Raw genomic sequence first — 18,269 nt, 5'->3', positions numbered from 1 at the left:
AGCATGTGGAGAAAAAGGAACTCTTACATACTACTGGAGGGAATGTAAACTGGTACAGCCATTATGGAGAATGATATGGAATTTCCTCAAAAAACTACAATTAGAACTATCATATGATCCAGCAATTCTACCACTGGGTGTATATCCAAAGAAAAGGAAATCAGTGTATTGAAGAGATATGTGCACTCCCATGTTTGTTACAGCACAACTGACAATAGCTAAGATATGGAATCAACCTGCGTCCATCAACAGATGAATGGATGAAGACAATATGGCATATATGCCCAATAGAATACTATTTAGCCGTGGGGAAGAATGAAATGCACAGCAACATGGATGAACCTAGAGATCATTATGTTAAGTAAAATAAGCTAGAAACAGAAAGTGAGAAAACCACATTCTCACTCATATGCAGAAGCTAAAAATGTTGCTCTCACAGAAGTAAACAGTAGACTAATGTTTACTAGAGACTGAGAAAGTGGGACTGAGGAGAGGGTAGGGATAGATTTGTTAAGTAATATAAAGTTACAATTAGATAGGAGGAATAAGTTCTAGTGTTCTATAGCACTAGAGGCTGACTATAGTTAACAATAATTTATTATATATTTTCAGATAGCTAGAAGAGAGGATATTGAATGTTCCCAACACAGAGAAATGATTACTGTTTTAGGTGCCAGATATGTGTATTGCCCTGATTTGGTCACTGCACATTGTATATATCAAAATATCACTTGTGTACCTCCTAAATATATATGTGTACTATGTTTATTTAAAAAATAAAAAATGTTTTAAATAATGAGTTAATAACTTCTAAGAAAAAAAGTTCAAAAATAAACCACAGAATACCTACTTGTTATCAGCTGAAAATTGCATTAACCAAAATGTCACTATTCAGATTGCTATTAAAATGTACTAAATAACCAACAGATACAACCTAATGTAGTTAAAGCTACTAGGTTACAGAAAAGTTCCATATGGCATTAGATAATGTTTTCATTCTCTTGAAAGTCTGTATCTCTAAAACAATGCCTTTATGTCTTGATATAAAAAGGCATATTAATAGGATTTACTAGTAAATCTAATTTATATAAACAATTCTTCAGTTGAAATTATTTAATGTAATTTATTTGTGCTCTGAGGAAATCCATTAAAGTATCAAATGAAAAACAGTAAATAGTTCTCTAAAGAAGTTATTACTTCTTTATAGTAAACAAAATTTGAAGCACATTCTTATATTACATTATTGATAGGGATGCTACTCTACAAGTAAATTTCTCTATAAAAGCATATCATGACTAACGTTTTGAAAGGTTTCTGAGAAACTCAGCAGGGAACTTCTCAAGGTATTTTAAAAGATCACTTCCATGAAGGTTCTGTGCTTCAACTTAGCAGATTTGGAAATCAGATAAAAACACTTATTTTTAAAAGATCTAGTGTATAGATTCAATGAGACTTCTGTGCTAGGCACATAATAAAACAAAAAGATAAATTAGTCTCAACTCCACATCTCTCATTCTCCACTTTAAATCTATTTTAATTAGACTTTTACTTCCTCTCCTATTTCATCAAAGATTCCTTGATGGTGTCACCGATGATCTCCACATTTCTGAATATAATTAAAAATTCACAATCTTCAAACTGTTGCACAATCGGGGCATTTAAAACAATTAATTACTCCTTTGTATAGAAAACAATTTATTGACTTGGTTTCCAGGATATTTCAATCTGTTAATTTCCTGACTGGTCACTCTTTCACAGTTTCTTTTGTTGAGACATTTTTGTTCTTATCTCCAGCCTCTAAAAGTGAAATTTTGCAGGGCTTGTTTCTTGGATTCCTTCTATTCTTTATCTGCAGTCATTCTCCTGGTAATCTCACCCAGTTTAGTATCCTTAAATACCCTCTGTATGACAATGACTCCCAAGTTTTCTAGGGCTGCCATAATAAAGCAACACAGTCTGGGTGGATTAAACAATAGAAATTCATTTTTCTCACAATTCTGGGAACTAGAAATTCAAGATCAAGGTATCAGTAGGGTTGATTTCTTCTGAGACCTCTCTTTTTGGCTTGTAGATGGCTGCCTTCTCTCTGTGTGTCTGTGTCCTAATATCCTCATCTATGACACCAGTCATTGGATTAGGGCCCATCCCAATCACTTCATTTTAACTTAGTTATCTCTTTCAAGGCCCTATATTCACGTAAATTTACAATTTATGTGGGGGGCTAGGTGTTCACAACATGAATTTTGAGAAGACCACAATTTTTCCCATAGTAATGTCCAAAACCGATTTACTCAAATTCTCTCACAAGCCTGTAATGTGCCAGTCTTTACCAAGAAGAAAGTGGCAATTTTATCCTTCTAGTTGCTGTGGTCATAAACTTTGGAATCATCCCTGACTCTTCTTTTTCTCTTATTCCCACATCTAGCTCATTGCTCATTAGTAAATCCCATTGGTCCACACTTAGAAAATATACCCAAAGTCTGATATTTTTTCACTGTCTCTACCGCTATCACATTAGCTGAGCTACCACTATCTCTTGCCTTGATTATTTCAATAGCTTTTTAACTGGCCAACTTTCTTCTACGTTTGTCCTCCTATTTTCTATTCCCAGCTTAACAGCTAGAGCAAGACCTTTGACATGAAGTAAATGCGTATCATTTCTCTTCTCAAAATCTTTCAGTGACTCACTTTTCACTTAGGTGTGCGCCTCTTACCTTCTCACATTATTTCCCACTATACTCCTTCTTATTCACTCAGCTTCAGCCACACCAAACTCCATGTTTTCACTTTAAAAGTCTAGGCACTTTCCTGGGCATCATGAAGTCTCCTTACAAAGACCATTAGTGAAAGCTGTTGACCATATGAAGCCAAATTTATTAAATGTGTTGAACGTAGAAGAGCACTGCTTTGGCAGAGTCTCAGAAGTGTCTCAAAAGAGGAATTTGAGGTTGCAGTTAGTCATATAGAGTGGTTTTAGGGAATTTGAAGATTGAGGTTAGTCATATAGAGTGGTTTTAGGGAATTTGAAGGTTGAGGTTAGTCATATAGAGTTGTTTTACGGAAAAAGTTAGTAAGGAAGATCTAGCAGAGATTGGTGAGAATTTGTAAACTACTCAAGTTGCTCAACCAGTCAGTGGGCTTTGGAACACATTAAGTCCTGTTATATCAGTTTGTTTTATTTTAACTTGGAATATATGGGTCTGAACTGTTGATATTCAATAGGAACTTATTTTGTGTTGTATGTCAGTTTCATCTAGTTCTTCTGTTTTACAAGTCAGTATAAGTTTAAGACTCACTTATTGTGATGACTAATGCCTCTTAAAAAATAGTTTTTGTTAAAACTTTCACTCTCAAAAGTTTCCTGGTTTATGTATTAAATAATAATATAAGCTTATACATAGATCACATCTGTTGATTTTGTCTTACAAGGACTCATTCATTCTTCGTGTAAGTAATAATTCCAATTTTTTGGGAAAGCATTTCTTCCCATTCTTAACCCCCGTAATTCAGAGAGCTTGCACCACTCCTAATCCACAATTATGGTAGACATTGAAATGAAACAGGGACCCCTCTTAGGAGGGTGCTAGGTATCCCCTCTCAAACACGAAAATTTAAAAAAAAAAAAAATCTCGAATTTTTTCAAAGGAAATTCCAGACACCTAGCAAGCCCCACAAAATAAATAACAAAAAGATAACAGTAGCTTAAAATAATAGCCAAAAAATAACAGAGTCACAAGAATAATTCCCTATAAAAACTGAAGACAACATCTTAACATACGTCCCTGAGCTGTTTTTCAAAAAACCCAGACCCCCACCAAACATATATCTCAGATAAGGAGGTTTATGTCTTTATGTGCTGACACATAGACCTCAAATAAGAGAGAACTGAAGACTAAACTCTGACCACTTTCCTTTGTTCTAAATTTCTTCCTGTGGAGGCCCAAAAAAGTCACTCTCATGAGCCAGAGCAAAAATTATCTTCTGCTAATTCCAAATTTTTAGACAAAGTTTCACTTCCATAACCAATCTCAAATCAAAAAATCTAAATCCACCTATAACCTGTGGACCTGTGGTTCCTCGCTTTGAGATGTCTCACCATTTTAGGTCAAAACAACGTGTAGCCCCTGTATGTTGACTTATAACTTTGCCTGTAACCTCTGCCTCTCAATCTTTAAAAGCCCTTATCTTATAAGCCATATGGGAGTTTGGGTCTTTAACATTATCTGTCCAACTCTCCTTACTTGGTGCTCTCCAATAAATGTCTCAGTTTCTGTCACTTCAATACCAATGACCATGTTTGGCTTTACTGCCTTAAGCAGGCACACTTGAGTTCAGTTGGGTAACATGTTCCCAACAAGGTCACTCAGAGCAATTCATTTTCCTGGCTCCAATGTTGGTTCTAAGATGTTCATGTAATCTAATCTAGGACAAAAACCACAGATGCAGGGACCTCAACTGGTCCTATTGGGGATTCCCCCACCCCCATAGAGATAATAAACTGTTTTTTGCAAGCCTGAAGATACTGATTGATGTCCTACTTGAGAATGAAGTCAATGCCAAAGAAAGAAGCTTTCTGATGAGATTATTTGAACATCAGACTTATTATTAAATGTAGAAATATAGAAAAACTTCGGACTTTCAGCAAGGTAAGGCAAAAAAATTTCTTAAAAGTCCTTTGCCGGCCGGGTGCGGTGGCGCACACTTGTAATCCCAGCACTTTGGGAGGCCGAGGTGGGCGGATTACAAGGTCAGGAGATTGAGACCATCCTGGCTAACACGGTGAAACCCCATCTCTACTAAAGATACCAAAAAATTAGCTGGGCGTGGTGGCAGGTGTCTGTAGTCCCAGCTACTCGGGAGGCTGAGGTGAAGAATGGCTTGAACTTGGGAGGTGGAGCTTGCAGTGAGCCAAGATCGCGCCACTGCACTCCAGCCTGGGTGACAGAGCAAGACTCCATCTCAAAAAAAAATAAAATAAAATTCTACAAATCCTATAGAGTTTAGCAATAGAATACTGCCAGATTGGAAGGACTTTGAACATCTTTGGTTTTCTATTAATCACTAATAACAAAGCATAAAAATAATAAGCAATTGAAACTATATAGAAGCAAAGTTTCTACGTGTCACTAGATTATATTAATATGGTGCTGAGGTAGATTTAGGTAAGTTAAGATTATTATTGTAAACCCTAGAGAAACCACTAAGAAAATAATTTAAAAAATATAATTATTAAAGGAATTAAAATGCTACACTAGAGAATATTCATCTAATAGAAAAGAAAGTAGTGAAGAAGACACAGGAACAGAAAATATTCAAGACATTCACATGATGCTCAGTTATTTTGAAACTGAACAACATTTCACATGATGCTTATTTCGTTTTGATACTTTTAATCTATGCAATCAGAAAGATATAAATTTTCAACATAAAATTTGGAAGAGACATATTTGTTTACAAATATATAGAGAAATAAGAATATTAAAGATATTTTATTAATAAAAAATAAAATTAATAAGAAAATTTGAAAATGAAGCTGCTGCACATATATGTAGAATATTACAGACACTCAATAGAAATAAAATTAAGAAAATTTGGTAATGTGGGTAATGTATATAAGACTTAGGAACAGCATGGATTAAAATGAGCATTTAAAGATACATCTCCCTTCCATAACGTTACCAATGCCATTATTAAATAATTAAGAAAAAAATTTAAATGAAAGGTTGATATTAAATATCACATATTAAAATTGATACCAAAAATTAACTCCTTCTACAAAAATTAACTCAAGATGGAGTAAAGACCTAAATGTAAGACCTAAAACCATAAAAGCCCTAGAAGAAAACCTAGGCAATACCATTCAGGACATAGACATGGGCAAAGACTTCACAACTAAAACGCCAAAAGCAATGGCAACAAAAGCCAAAATTGACAAATGGGATCTAATTTAACTAAAGAGCTTCTGCACAGCAAAAGAAACTATCATCAGAGTGAACAGTCAACTTACAGAATGGGAAAATATTTTTGCAATCTACCCAACTGACAAAGGGCTACTATCTAGAATCTGCAAGGAGCTTAAACAAATTTACAAGAAAAAAACAAACAACCCCATCAAAAAGTAGGCAAAGTACATGAACAGACACTTCTCAAAAGAAGACATTTATGCAGCCAACAGACACATGAAAAAATACTCATCCTCACTGGTCATCAGAGAAATGCAAATCAAAACCACAATGAGATACCATCTCACGCCAGTTAGAATGGTGATCATTAAAAAGTCAGGAAACAACAGATGCTGGAGAGTATGTGGAGAAACAGGAACAATTTTACATGGTTGGTGGGAGTGTAAATTAGTTCGGCCATTGTGGAAGACAGTGTGGCGATTCCTCAAGGATCTAGAACTAGAAATACCATTTGACCCAGCAATCCCATTACTGAGTATATACCCAAAGGATTATAAATCATGCTACTGTAAAGACATATGCACACATATGTTTATTGTGGCACTATTCACAATAGCAAAGACTTGGAACCAATCCAAATGTCCATCAATGATAGACTGGATAAAGAAAATGTGGCACATATACACCATGGAATACTATGCAGCCATAAAAAAAGGATGAGTTCATGTCCTTTGCAGGGACATGGATGAAGCTGGAAACCATCATTCTCAGCAAACTATCACAAGGACAGAAAATCAAACACTGCATATTCTCACTCATAAGTGAGAGTTCAACAATGAGAACACATGGACACAGGGTGGGGAACATTACACACCAGGGCCTGTTAGAGAGAGGGAGGCTGGAGGAGGGATAGCATTAGGAGAAATACTTAATGTAAATGATGAGTTGATGGGTACAGCAAACCAACATGGCACGTGTATAACTATGTAATAAACCTGCACGTTGTGCACGTGTACACTAGAACTTAAAGTATAATAAAAAAAGAAAAAATGTAAATGAAAGGTCGATATTAAATATCATATATTAAAATTATGAAATATTGAGAAATATAGAAAGATATACGAAATATTTTATACATATGAAAAGTGAATACTAGCATATTCTATAAATATAGAACAATTCTATAAGTATTTAAATTCCATAAATAATATTCTTTGTTCCACTAATAAAGCCATAGAAACAATTATTCATTCAACAATATTTTGACCGTCTACCATGTATCAGCCTTATTCTTGTCAAAGAAAAAGCAAACGTGATCTAAGCCATCTCTATCTTATGGGGAAAGCCCTCTAGCAGGAGGAGGAGAGATACAAAATGCAAATAAATAAATGATATAATTTTATGTTGTTATAAATACTATGATGTTAGGATAGCTAAGTGGAGTAAGGGGATAGAACATGCTGAGAAGTGCTATTGGAAAAAATGTGTGCAGGGAACACATCTCTGGGAAGCTTACCATTGATGAGGCCTAAATGATATAAAGGCCATTGGAAGAGTTTTCCAGGCAGCAGAAGAGCCAATGTTAAAGCTCTGAGATAAGAATGGCCTCAAGGTGTTTGAGAAACTGAAAGAAGGCACTCTAGTGCACGGAAGGAGGGGGATGAGTAGAAAGAGGGAGAGCAGAGGGATTTTTGGGGCCAGATCATGTAGGACCCTGTAGGGCTTAGCAAGGATTCCAATCTTTATTTTAAATGAGTTGGGGAGGCCAAGTTTAGAGTGCTAGACCAGAGGAGTGATATAATTACATATGTTTATAATGAATATGCTTCTGGCTGAGAAGGAAAGACTGAAGAGAATAGACTATAGAAAAGCAAATGTGGAAAACTGGAGACCATTAAGAAATTAGAGTGATTCAAGTAGCTTGGTAAAGAGTGACTAGAACAAAGCTAGTACTAATTGCAGTAGTGACAAGTGGTCCAGTTTGAAGTTCCTTTATCATAGAGCCATGAGGGCTAAATTTGGATTCGAAGTAAAATAGAGTTAGAAAAAAAGAAGGAATCTTAGAATCGAGCCATGATCAAGAATATGAGGAGGGGCCTGGTGTGGTAGCTCACTCCAGTAATCCCAGCACTTTGGGAGGCCAAGGCTGGAGGATCAGTTGAGCCCAGGAGTTCAAGACCAGCCTGGGCAACATAGGGAGATGGTGTCTCTACTATATATATATATGTGTGTGTGTGTATGTGTGTGTATATATATGTGTGTGTGTAAATATATATATCTGTGTATATATATGTGTGTGTATATATATATATCTGTGTGTATATATGTATACGTGTGTGTGTATATATATGTGTGTGTGTGTATATATATGTATGTGTGTATATATACAGATATATATGCACAAAAATTAGCCAGGCATAGTGGTATACACCTATGGTCCCAGCTACTCAGGAGGCTGAAGCAGGAGGATCAATTGAGCCTGGGAGAATGAGGCGGAAGGAAACAGTGGTCACACCACTGAACACCAGCCTGGGCAACAGAGCAAATAAAGAATATGAGGAAGTCTACAGTTTGTGGGCAGAAGGAAAAAACAAACTACAATTCTGTTTGACACCCTTTCAGCACCAAAAAGGAGAGATTTTATATTTTGATGAATGAGACTGGAGCTCAGACGATGGTTTCATGGGTGTAGGCATATACCCAAACTTATAAAATTATATACTCTAAATATGTGCAGTTTTTATATCAATTATAATTCAATAAAGCTATTAAAAATACTTTTTCAGGAGTATATTGGCTATAAGTAAATGTCAATAAAAATGTATTTTAAAGAAAATAAAAGAAAATGTCTAATTTGAAAGCATATGCAAAACAAAGAGCCAAATGTAAAAAGTCAGTTTAGAGGGCAAGAAATGCAGTGGGAGGTGAAGACTGACATATGTGAGCCTGATAAGAAAGAGAGGCCGGAGCAACTTCAGAGAGAAAAATGATGGCAATAGCTAGAAAGGAAATTTTAGATTAAAGCCAGACTCAGTAAAAAAATAAAATGAGAAAGAATCATGAAAGGGGATTACTGTATCTGTTATTTTGGTGTAAATATTCAGTACAGACTGATAAAAGCTAGAGATTTAACAGAGCAAAAGTCCTCTACAGTTAACCCCCTGCCCCCCAAAAAATATGTTTCAGCTAAGTGATCAAAAGGCCATATTTATAAAGTGATTTGACTCCTTCACACATGTTTGTTTTCCCAGGTAAATTGTAAGTTTTTTTAATGCTGACACCATATCTTTTTAATATTTTTGCCATCAACTTCCAGCACTATACCATGTATGTAACGGGTGCTCATTAATTGCCTATTGTTAAATTAATTTTTATTTTATTGTAGATTCCCATTATATTAATTTTCTATTTTTAAAAGAAAAAAAATCCAAATGCCTAAAATAAAACTTGAAATACAAGGAGTTTAGAAAACAGGTTTATAGTAAGGGAGATAGTATTTTATTTGGAATATTTTTATATGTTTCTAGAACTTTATAGAATATAATATTTTCTAACTATCTTTTAGCCTTTGTTATTCATGTCTCCATCTTATTTTTCTCAACAGATTTCAGAACAGTGGAATATGTCACCTTCTTAAGGTTTATGTTTTCCTCAAACTCACAAACCTCAGAGCTTATGTCCACACTTCATTGAAAAAATTTGCATTAAGCAACCTCATTTCTTAATTGAATTAGAGTTTAACTTCACTTTATGGGCAGATGCCAATATAAAGTATATATGTATTAAAAAAACTTTAAATTTTCCATTTGGAAGTATATATCTATTTAGTATAAAATATATGTGTGTATGCATGTATACATCGGTATGAAAATAAAATCTACATATACACTTGTGTTAATATATGTGAATGTTATCTCTCTCACACACACGTATAAAACTATTTTATCAATAAAACAAGTTTGAAAAATGTGTATATAAGAGTACTAAATAAGTGCTACTACATCAGAGAGAGAAATCTTAATTGACTAGAACAGCTAGGAAGAAAGTTGTTGTTTGTCGTTTACTTTTTTTTTGTCTCTTGACCCATTTACCCAACTACGTGCATTAATTAGGAAACTGAAAGTAATCTCACCACTGCTTCTGTGCTTCTTCATTTTTTTTCTTCTTCCTTTTCATTCTCACACACATGCACATTTCTACAGGCATTGGGATCCCACAAAGACCAGAAAACAGGGATTGGAAAGACAGAGTATACAGAGATCCATACGGTCATGGAGATGGAATTTCTCAAAATAAAGCACTGTGCCATGGCTCTTCTTTTAGGATATAGAGAATCTGGTGGTGTGATTTAAAAAATGTCCCATTTACCAGTAAAAAAAGACAAACTAGATTAGTGGTTTTCAAACTGTCCTCCTCAGTACTCTTAGTACCATATTTCCCAAATTAGAAGAATGCAAGATCCATTTTAATGGGGTGGTGGGGAAACAGAAAACCCTATTGTCAGATTACATTTTATTGTATCATAAAATAGATTAAGCATGGGGAAATATATAAAGTCTTTATGCTTATAGTGCTCACACCAATATAGAAAACAAAACACTAGAACTTCTGGGGATCATGGCTGACAGGAGAGAGAACTAGATTGCAGCTCCCACTCAGATGGATAGAACAGCATGTGGAGGCTTGTATCATGAACTTTTGTTCCAGAATGACTGCAGGAATACATTAGGAAATCCAAGAGAACCCACACACCCTCTGAAGGAAGCAAATTGCTCCTGCAGGACCTGGGAGACACCTCAAGTACTGTGAGTGCCTAAACTATGGAAGCGGGAAAGGGAGATTGTCCACCCCCAAACACACATGCCCCACTGGGGAACCTGAAGGTCTAGATTACAGGAGAAGATTCTGACCTTATCTGGAGTTGAGTCAGTTTAGAAAGCCAAGTGAAATACAGGGGTAGAGGAAGCAGCAGAAAAATCCCTGTAGGCTCACTGGGTCCCCTACCAAGCCATTTCTGCCTTGCCTCACAGGGGTCCTTGAGGAGGGCTGCTGGAGGCACTGGGAAAAGGCCAAGGGAGAAAGAAACCTCCAGCTGAACATTTTAACAATTTGAACTGATCAAGAAGTCTCCTGGCCAGAACTTGGGGGAGGGCATTAATCCAGTGTACAGACTCCACAGGTGGGAAAAGAAGGAAAGCCCTATTTATTTTCACAGCTGTGAGGCAGGTAGCCTGGGGAAAGTTCTCAGCCCTGCTCGCCCACTGCCTGGAAACAGACTTGGTGCTGTTGTCGGGGACAAGGTGGGAATGAGACAGGCCCTTTGGGTTGCATGGGAACTGGGTGAGAACTGTGACTGCTGGCTTTCCTCACTTCCCTAACAACCTGCAAGACACAGCAAAGGCAGCCATAATCCTCCCAGGAACATAACTCCATTGACCTGGAAACCAACCCCAACCCCCACAGTAGCCACAGTAAGGCCTGCCCAAGTAGAGTTTGAGCTCAGACATACCCAGCCCTGCCCGCACTTAATGTCCTTCCCTACCCACCCTGGTAATTGAAGAAAAAGAACATATACTCTTGGATGTTCTAGGGTCCTGCCCACCACCTGTTCCTCCCTATACTACCATAACTGATGCTCTCTTGAAAGCGCCAGCTACCAGAAGGAGGACAACCAGCACAAAAATAGTGCACCAATCAGCGAAAGCTAAGGATCCTCCTAGAGTCCATTTTACCCCCCTCCCACCTCCACAGGAGCAAGTGCTGAGAGGCCCATGGCTGAGAGGCCCATAGATGGTTCACAGCACAGGACTCTTTGCACACAACCCCCAGTACCAGCCCAGAGCCTGGTAGTCTTGCTGGGTAGCTAGATTCAGAAGAGAGATAACAATCACTACAGCTTGGCTGTAGGAAAATGGGGAGAGTACTACATCAAGGAAATACCCTGTGGGACACAAGGAACTGAACAATAGCCTTGAGCATTAGAACTTCCCTCTGACAGAGGCTACCCAAATGAGAAGGAACCAGAGAACAAACTCTGGTAATATGAAAAAACAAGTTTCTACTTGTTTCACAATAGCTCTCCAGCAATGGATCCAAATAAAGAAGAAATCCCTGATCTACATGAAAAAGAATTCAAAAGGGTAGTTACTAAGCTAATCAGGGAGGCACCAGAAAAAGGCAAAGCCCAATGTAAATAAATCAAAAAAATGATATAAGAAGTGAGAGGAGAAATATTCAATGAAATAGCATAAATAAAGAACAATAGAAATTTCAGGAAACAATAGACACACTTATAGAAATGCAAAATTCTCTGGAAAGTCTCAGCAATAGAATCAAGCCAGCAGAAGACAGAACTTCAGAGCTCAAAAACAAGGTGTTCTAATTAAACCAATCCAACAAAAACAAAGAAAAAAGAATAAAAAAAATATGAACGAAGCCTCCAAGAAGTCTGGGATTATGTTAAAGACCAAACCTAAGAATTACCAGCATTCCTAAGGAAGAAGAGAAATCTAAAAGTTTGGAAAATGTATTTGGGGGAATAATCAAGGAAAACTTCCCCAGCCTTGCTAGAGAAATAGAAATCTAAATGCAAGAAGCTCAAAAAACATCTGCGAAATTCATCGCAAAAAAGATCATCACCTAGGAAGATTGTCATCAGGTTATCTAAAGTTAAGATGAAAGAAAGAATCTTAAGACCTGTGAGGCAAAAACACCAGGTAACCTACAAAGAAAAACCTATCAGATTAACAGCAGATTTCTCAGAAGAAACCCTACAAGCTAAAAGGGATTGGGGCCTTATCTTCAGCCCCCTCAAACAAAACAATTGCCAGCCAAGAATTTTGTACCCAGTGAAACTAAGCTTAATAAGTGAAGGAAAGACATAGTCTTTTTCAAACAAACACTACCAAGCCAACCCCAAAAGAACTGCTAAAAGGAGCTCTAAATCTTGGAACAAATCCTGGAAGCACATCAAAACAGAACTTCTTTAAAGCATAAATCTCACAAGACCTACAAAGTAAAAATACATTAAAAAAAATAAAAATAAGGTATACAAGCAACAAATAGCATAATAAATGGAATGGCATCTCACATCTCAATACTAACATTGTATGTAAATGGTCTAAATGCTCCACTTAAAAGATATGGAATTGCAGAATAGATAAGAATTCACCAATCAACTATCTGCTGCCTTCAGGAGACACACCTAACACATAAGGACTCCCATAAACTTAAGGTAAAGGGATGGAAAAAGGCATTCTATGCAAATGGACACCAAAAGCGAGCAGTAGTAGCTATTCTTATATCAGACAAAACAAACTTTAAAGCAACAGCAGTTAAAAAAGACAAACAGGGTCATTATATAATGATAAAAGGCCTTGTCCAGCAGGAAAATATCACAATCCTAAATATATATGCACCTAACACTGGATCTCTCAAATTTATAAAACAATTACTAATAGACCTAAGAAATAAAATAGACAGCAACACAATAATAGTGGGGGACTTCAATACTCCACTGACCCGCACTGGACAGATCATCAAGACAGAAAATCAACACAAAAACAATGGATTTAAACTATACCCTGAAATAAATGGACTTAATAGATACGTACAGAACCTTCTACCCAACACTGCAGAATATACATTCTATTCAACAGCACATGGAACTTTCTCCAAGATAGATGATAAAATAGACCACAAAATGAGCCTCAATAAATTAAAGAAAACTGAAATTATATCCAGCACTCCCTCAGACCACAGTGGAATAAAACTGGAAGTCAATTTCAAAAAGAACCTCCAAAACCATGCAAATACATGGAAATTAAATAACCCACTCCTGAATGATCATTGGGTCAAAAATGAAATCTAGAGGGAAATTTAACAATTTTTCTAGCTGAATGACAATAGTGACACAACCTATCAAAACCTCTGGGATACAGCAAAGGTGGCGCTAAGAGGAAAGTTCATAGACCTAAATGCCTACATCAAAAAGCCTGAAAGAGCACAAACAGACAATGTAAGATCACACCTCAAGAAACCAGAGAAACAAGAACAAACCAAACTGAAACCCAGCAGAAGAAAGGAAATAACCAAGATCAGAGCAAAACTAAATGAAATTGAAACAACAACAAATTAAAAGATAAATGAAACAAAAAGCTGGTTCTTTGAAAGGATAAATAAAATTGATAGACCATTAGCAAGATTAACAAAGAAAAGAAGAAAATCCAAGTAACCTCACTAAGAAATGAAACAGGAGTTATTACAACTGACACCACTGAAATATAAGAGATCATTCAAGGCTGCTATGAACACCTTTACACGTATAAACTAGAAAACCTAGAAGAGATGGATAAATTCCTGGAAAGATACAACCTTCCCAGCTTAAATCAGGAAGAATTAGATACTCTGAACAGACAAATAACAAGCAGTGAGACTGAAATGGTAATTGTAAAATTACTAACAAAAAAAAAATCCAGGACCAGATGGATTCACAGCATAATTCTACCAGACATTCAAAGAAGAATTGGTACCAATCCTACTGACACTATTCTACAAGATAGAGAAAGAGGGAACCCTTCCTAAATCATTCTGTGAAGCCAGTATCACCCTAATACCAAAACCAGGAAAGGGCATAACCAAAAAAGAAAACTACAGACCAATATCCCTGATGAACATAAATGCTAAAATCCTTAAAAAGAATTCTAGCTAACCAAATCCAACAACATATCAAAAAGATAATCCATCATGATCAAGTGGGTTTCATACCAGGGATGCAAGGATGGTTTAACATATGCAAGTCAGTAAATGTGATACAACACATAAACAGAACCAAAAACAAAAAATCACATGATCATCTCAATATATGCAGAAAAAGCATTTGACAAAATCCAGCATCCCTTTATGATGAAAACTCTCAACAAAATCAGCATACAAGGGACATGCCTCAATGTAATAAAAGCCAACTATGACAAAGTCACAGTCAACGTAACACTGAATGGAGAAAAGTTGAAAGCATTCCCTCTGAGAATTGGAACAAAACAAGGATGCCCACTCTCACCACTCCTCTTCAACATAGTACTGGAAGTCCTAGCCAGAGCAATCAGACAAGAGAAAGAAATAAAGGGCATCTAAATTGGTAAAGCAGAAGTCACACTGTCACTGTTCACTGATGACATGATTGTTTACCTAAAATACCCTAAAGACTCCTCCAGAAAGCTCCTAGAACTGATAAAAGAATTCAGCAAAGTTTCTGGATACAAAATCAATGTACACAAATCAGTAATTCTTCTATAAACCAACAGTGACCAAGCAGAGCATTAAATCAAGAACTCAACCCCTTTTACAATAGTTGCAAAAAAATAAAATACTTAGGAATATACCCAACCAAGGAGGTGAAAGACCTCTAGAAGGAAAATGATAAAACACTGCTGAAAGAAATCACAGATGACACAAACAAATGGAAACATATCCCATGCTTATGGATAGATAAAATCAATATTGTGAAAATGACCATACTGCCAAAAGCAGTCCACAAATTCAATGCAATTCTCATCAAAATACCACCATCATTCTTCACAGACTTAGAAAAATCAATCCTGAAGTTCATATGGAACCAAAAAAGAGCCCTCATAGACAAAGCAAGACCAAGCAAAAAGAACAAATCTGGAGGCATTACATTACCTGATTTCAAACTATACTATAAGGCCATGGTCACCAAAACGTCATGGTACTGGCATAAAAATAGGCAAATAGACCAATAGAACAGAATAGAGAACACAGAAATAAACCGTAATTACTTACAGCCAACTGATCTTTGACAAAGCAAACAAAAACGTAAAGTGGGGAAAGGACACCCTATTCAACAAATAGTGCTGTGATAATTGGCAAGCTACATGTAGGAGAATGAAACTGGATCCTCATCTCTCACCTTATACAAAAATCAACTTAAGATGGATCAAGGACTTAAATCTAAGACCTGAAACTATAAAAATTCTGGAAGACAATGCTGGGTGTGGTAGCTCACGCTTGTGATCCCCCCAGCATTTTGGGAGGCCGAGGTGGGTGGGCCACTTGAGGTCAGGAGTTCGAGACCAGCCTGGCCAACATGGTGAACCCCATCTACACTAAATAATTAGCTGGGTGTGGTGGCAGGTGCCTGTAGTCCCAGCTACTTTGGAGGCTGAGGCAGATGAATAGCTTGAGCCCAGGAGGCAGAGGTTGCACTGAGCCGAGACAGCAACAGAGTGAGACTCTATCTGAGAAAAATAAATAAAAATTGAAAAAAAATTCTAGAAGACAACATTGAAAAAACCCTTCTAGACATTGACTTGGACAAGGATTTCATGACCAGGAAACCAAAAGCAAATTCTGGGGCTTAATTAAACTGAAGAGCTTTTGCATGGCAAAAGAAACAGCAGAGTAAATAGGCAGCCCACAGAGTGGGAGAAAATCTTCACAATCTATACATCTGACAAAGGACTAATATCCAGAATCTACAGTGAACTCAAACAAATTCACAAGACAACAACAAACAGTCCCCTCAAAAAGTGGGCTAAGGTCATGAATAGACAGTTCTCGAAAGAGGATATACGAATATCCAACAAACATATGAAAAAATGCTCAACACCACTAATGATCAAGGAAATGCAAATCAAAACCACAGTGCAATACCACCTTACTCCTGCAAGAATGGCCATAATCAAAAAATAATACATGTTGGCATGGGTGCAGTGCACAGAAAACACATCTATACTGCTGGTGGGAATGTGAACCAGTACAACCACTATGGCGAACAGTGTGGAGATTCCTTAAATAACTAAAAGTAGAACTACCATTTGATCCAGCAATCCTACTACAGGGTATCTACCCAGAGAAAAATAACTTATTACATGAAAAAAGATACTTGCACACGCATGTTTATAGCAGCACAATTTGGAATTGCAAAAGTGTGGAGCCAACCCAAATGTCCATCAATCAACGAGTGGATTAAGAAACTATGGTATGTATATATGATGGAATACTACTCAGACATAAAAAGGAATGAATTAATGGCATTCACAGTGACCTGGATGATATTGGAGACTATTATTCTAAATGAAGTAACTCAGGAATGGAAAACCAGACATCATATGTTCTCACTCATATGTGGGAACTAAGCTATGAGGATGCAAAGGCATAATAAAGACACAACGGACTTCGGGGATTCAGAGGGAAAGGGTGGGAAGGGGGTGAGGGATAAAAGGCCACAAATTTGGTGCAATGTATACTGCTCAGGTGATGGATGCACCAAAATCTCACACATCACCACCAAAGAACTTACTCATATAACCAAACACCACCTGTTCCCCAATAACCTAAGGAAATAAAAATAAAAATAATAATAATAATAAAGAAAACAAAACACTATCCACTTACCCCTTTGAGACATGGCTACACTCTCCTGAGTTCCTAGAATCTGTTTCCTTCAATGGGACTAGACCCCTATATGACAGTTCTCTTGGGCTTTGTATTCTTTGAATGTAAATGTTCTGCTTTGCCTATGAAATTCAGAAAATGAAACCGATAAGTAACGGCAGAGTCACATTCAGCCTCAACCCACAAATATTTGCAATATTTTGGAATGTAGAAAATATTTATCTTTCTATTAAAATCACCTAAAACAATGAGATAAAGAAAAAATAATTATTATTTCAAAAAAAACTTTCCAAAGTGTCACAAATTTAATTTGTTAACAAACTATGTGAATATTTCTTGTGTAGTTCAAGAATGGGTAAAGAAATAAACCATGTTGCAGCCAAGACAATATGTTCTACCAAATACAAATAAATTATTAACAATGCAAAGATTCATAGAAAGAGCACAAAAAAACACAATTGGCCAGGAACACAATAAATGGAAGAAATTAAAATGTGGCAAAATTCCTATTTTCAGGCAAAGATAATTGTACATTTTTGAAAAGATGACAAATAGAAAATAAACATTTTCCAACTACCAAATGAGATTAAAGCAAATGAATCCTATCATATAGTTCACATGCCAAAAAAGAAAATAAGGAAAAAAGTTGAAAATGGTAATTACTGTGTAAAATACAGTCAAAACAATATTTATCACATATATTATAGCTTACACTGTAAAGTATAAAATGATCTTATTATACAATGTGAAATACTTATAAGAATAAATTATAAATTACCATTCAGAATATTATTGAAAGCTTGAATAAACTGAAAGATATAGCCCAGTAGACTGCAAGAGTATTGTTACCCAGTGTGTTCTCCATGCCTACTACTTGGATGATAATTGATAGAATGTGTTCTGTGGATGATAAAATAGATTAATGAAAAAAATACAAAAAGTGAACTGTTA

General features: G+C 36.2%; 1 protein-coding gene across 3 annotated transcripts in view; it reads right to left on the bottom strand.

Annotated features, from left to right (window-relative positions):
- The window catches only part of HCRTR2 (hypocretin receptor 2), a 272,193-nt gene extending 254,755 nt beyond the window's left edge, over positions 1-17,438 (bottom strand). Inside the window, exon 1 of one of the 3 annotated variants that reach the window (XM_024248679.3) lies at positions 17,319-17,438. The gene's annotated coding sequence lies outside the window, so the exon portion shown is untranslated. Of the gene's footprint in view, positions 1-2,714; positions 2,870-17,318 lie in introns of those variants that run through there. The other 2 variants (XM_063724840.1, XM_024248680.3) reach the window with 2 other exon arrangements.
- Between the last annotated feature and the right edge of the window lie 831 nt (positions 17,439-18,269).

The sequence above is a fragment of the Pongo abelii genome, chromosome 5, assembly GCF_028885655.2.
Source record: "Pongo abelii isolate AG06213 chromosome 5, NHGRI_mPonAbe1-v2.0_pri, whole genome shotgun sequence".
Taxonomy (NCBI): Eukaryota; Metazoa; Chordata; class Mammalia; order Primates; family Hominidae; genus Pongo; species Pongo abelii.
The sequence above is the reverse complement of the archived record's forward strand: the minus strand, read 5'-3'. Positions and strand labels throughout refer to the sequence as shown.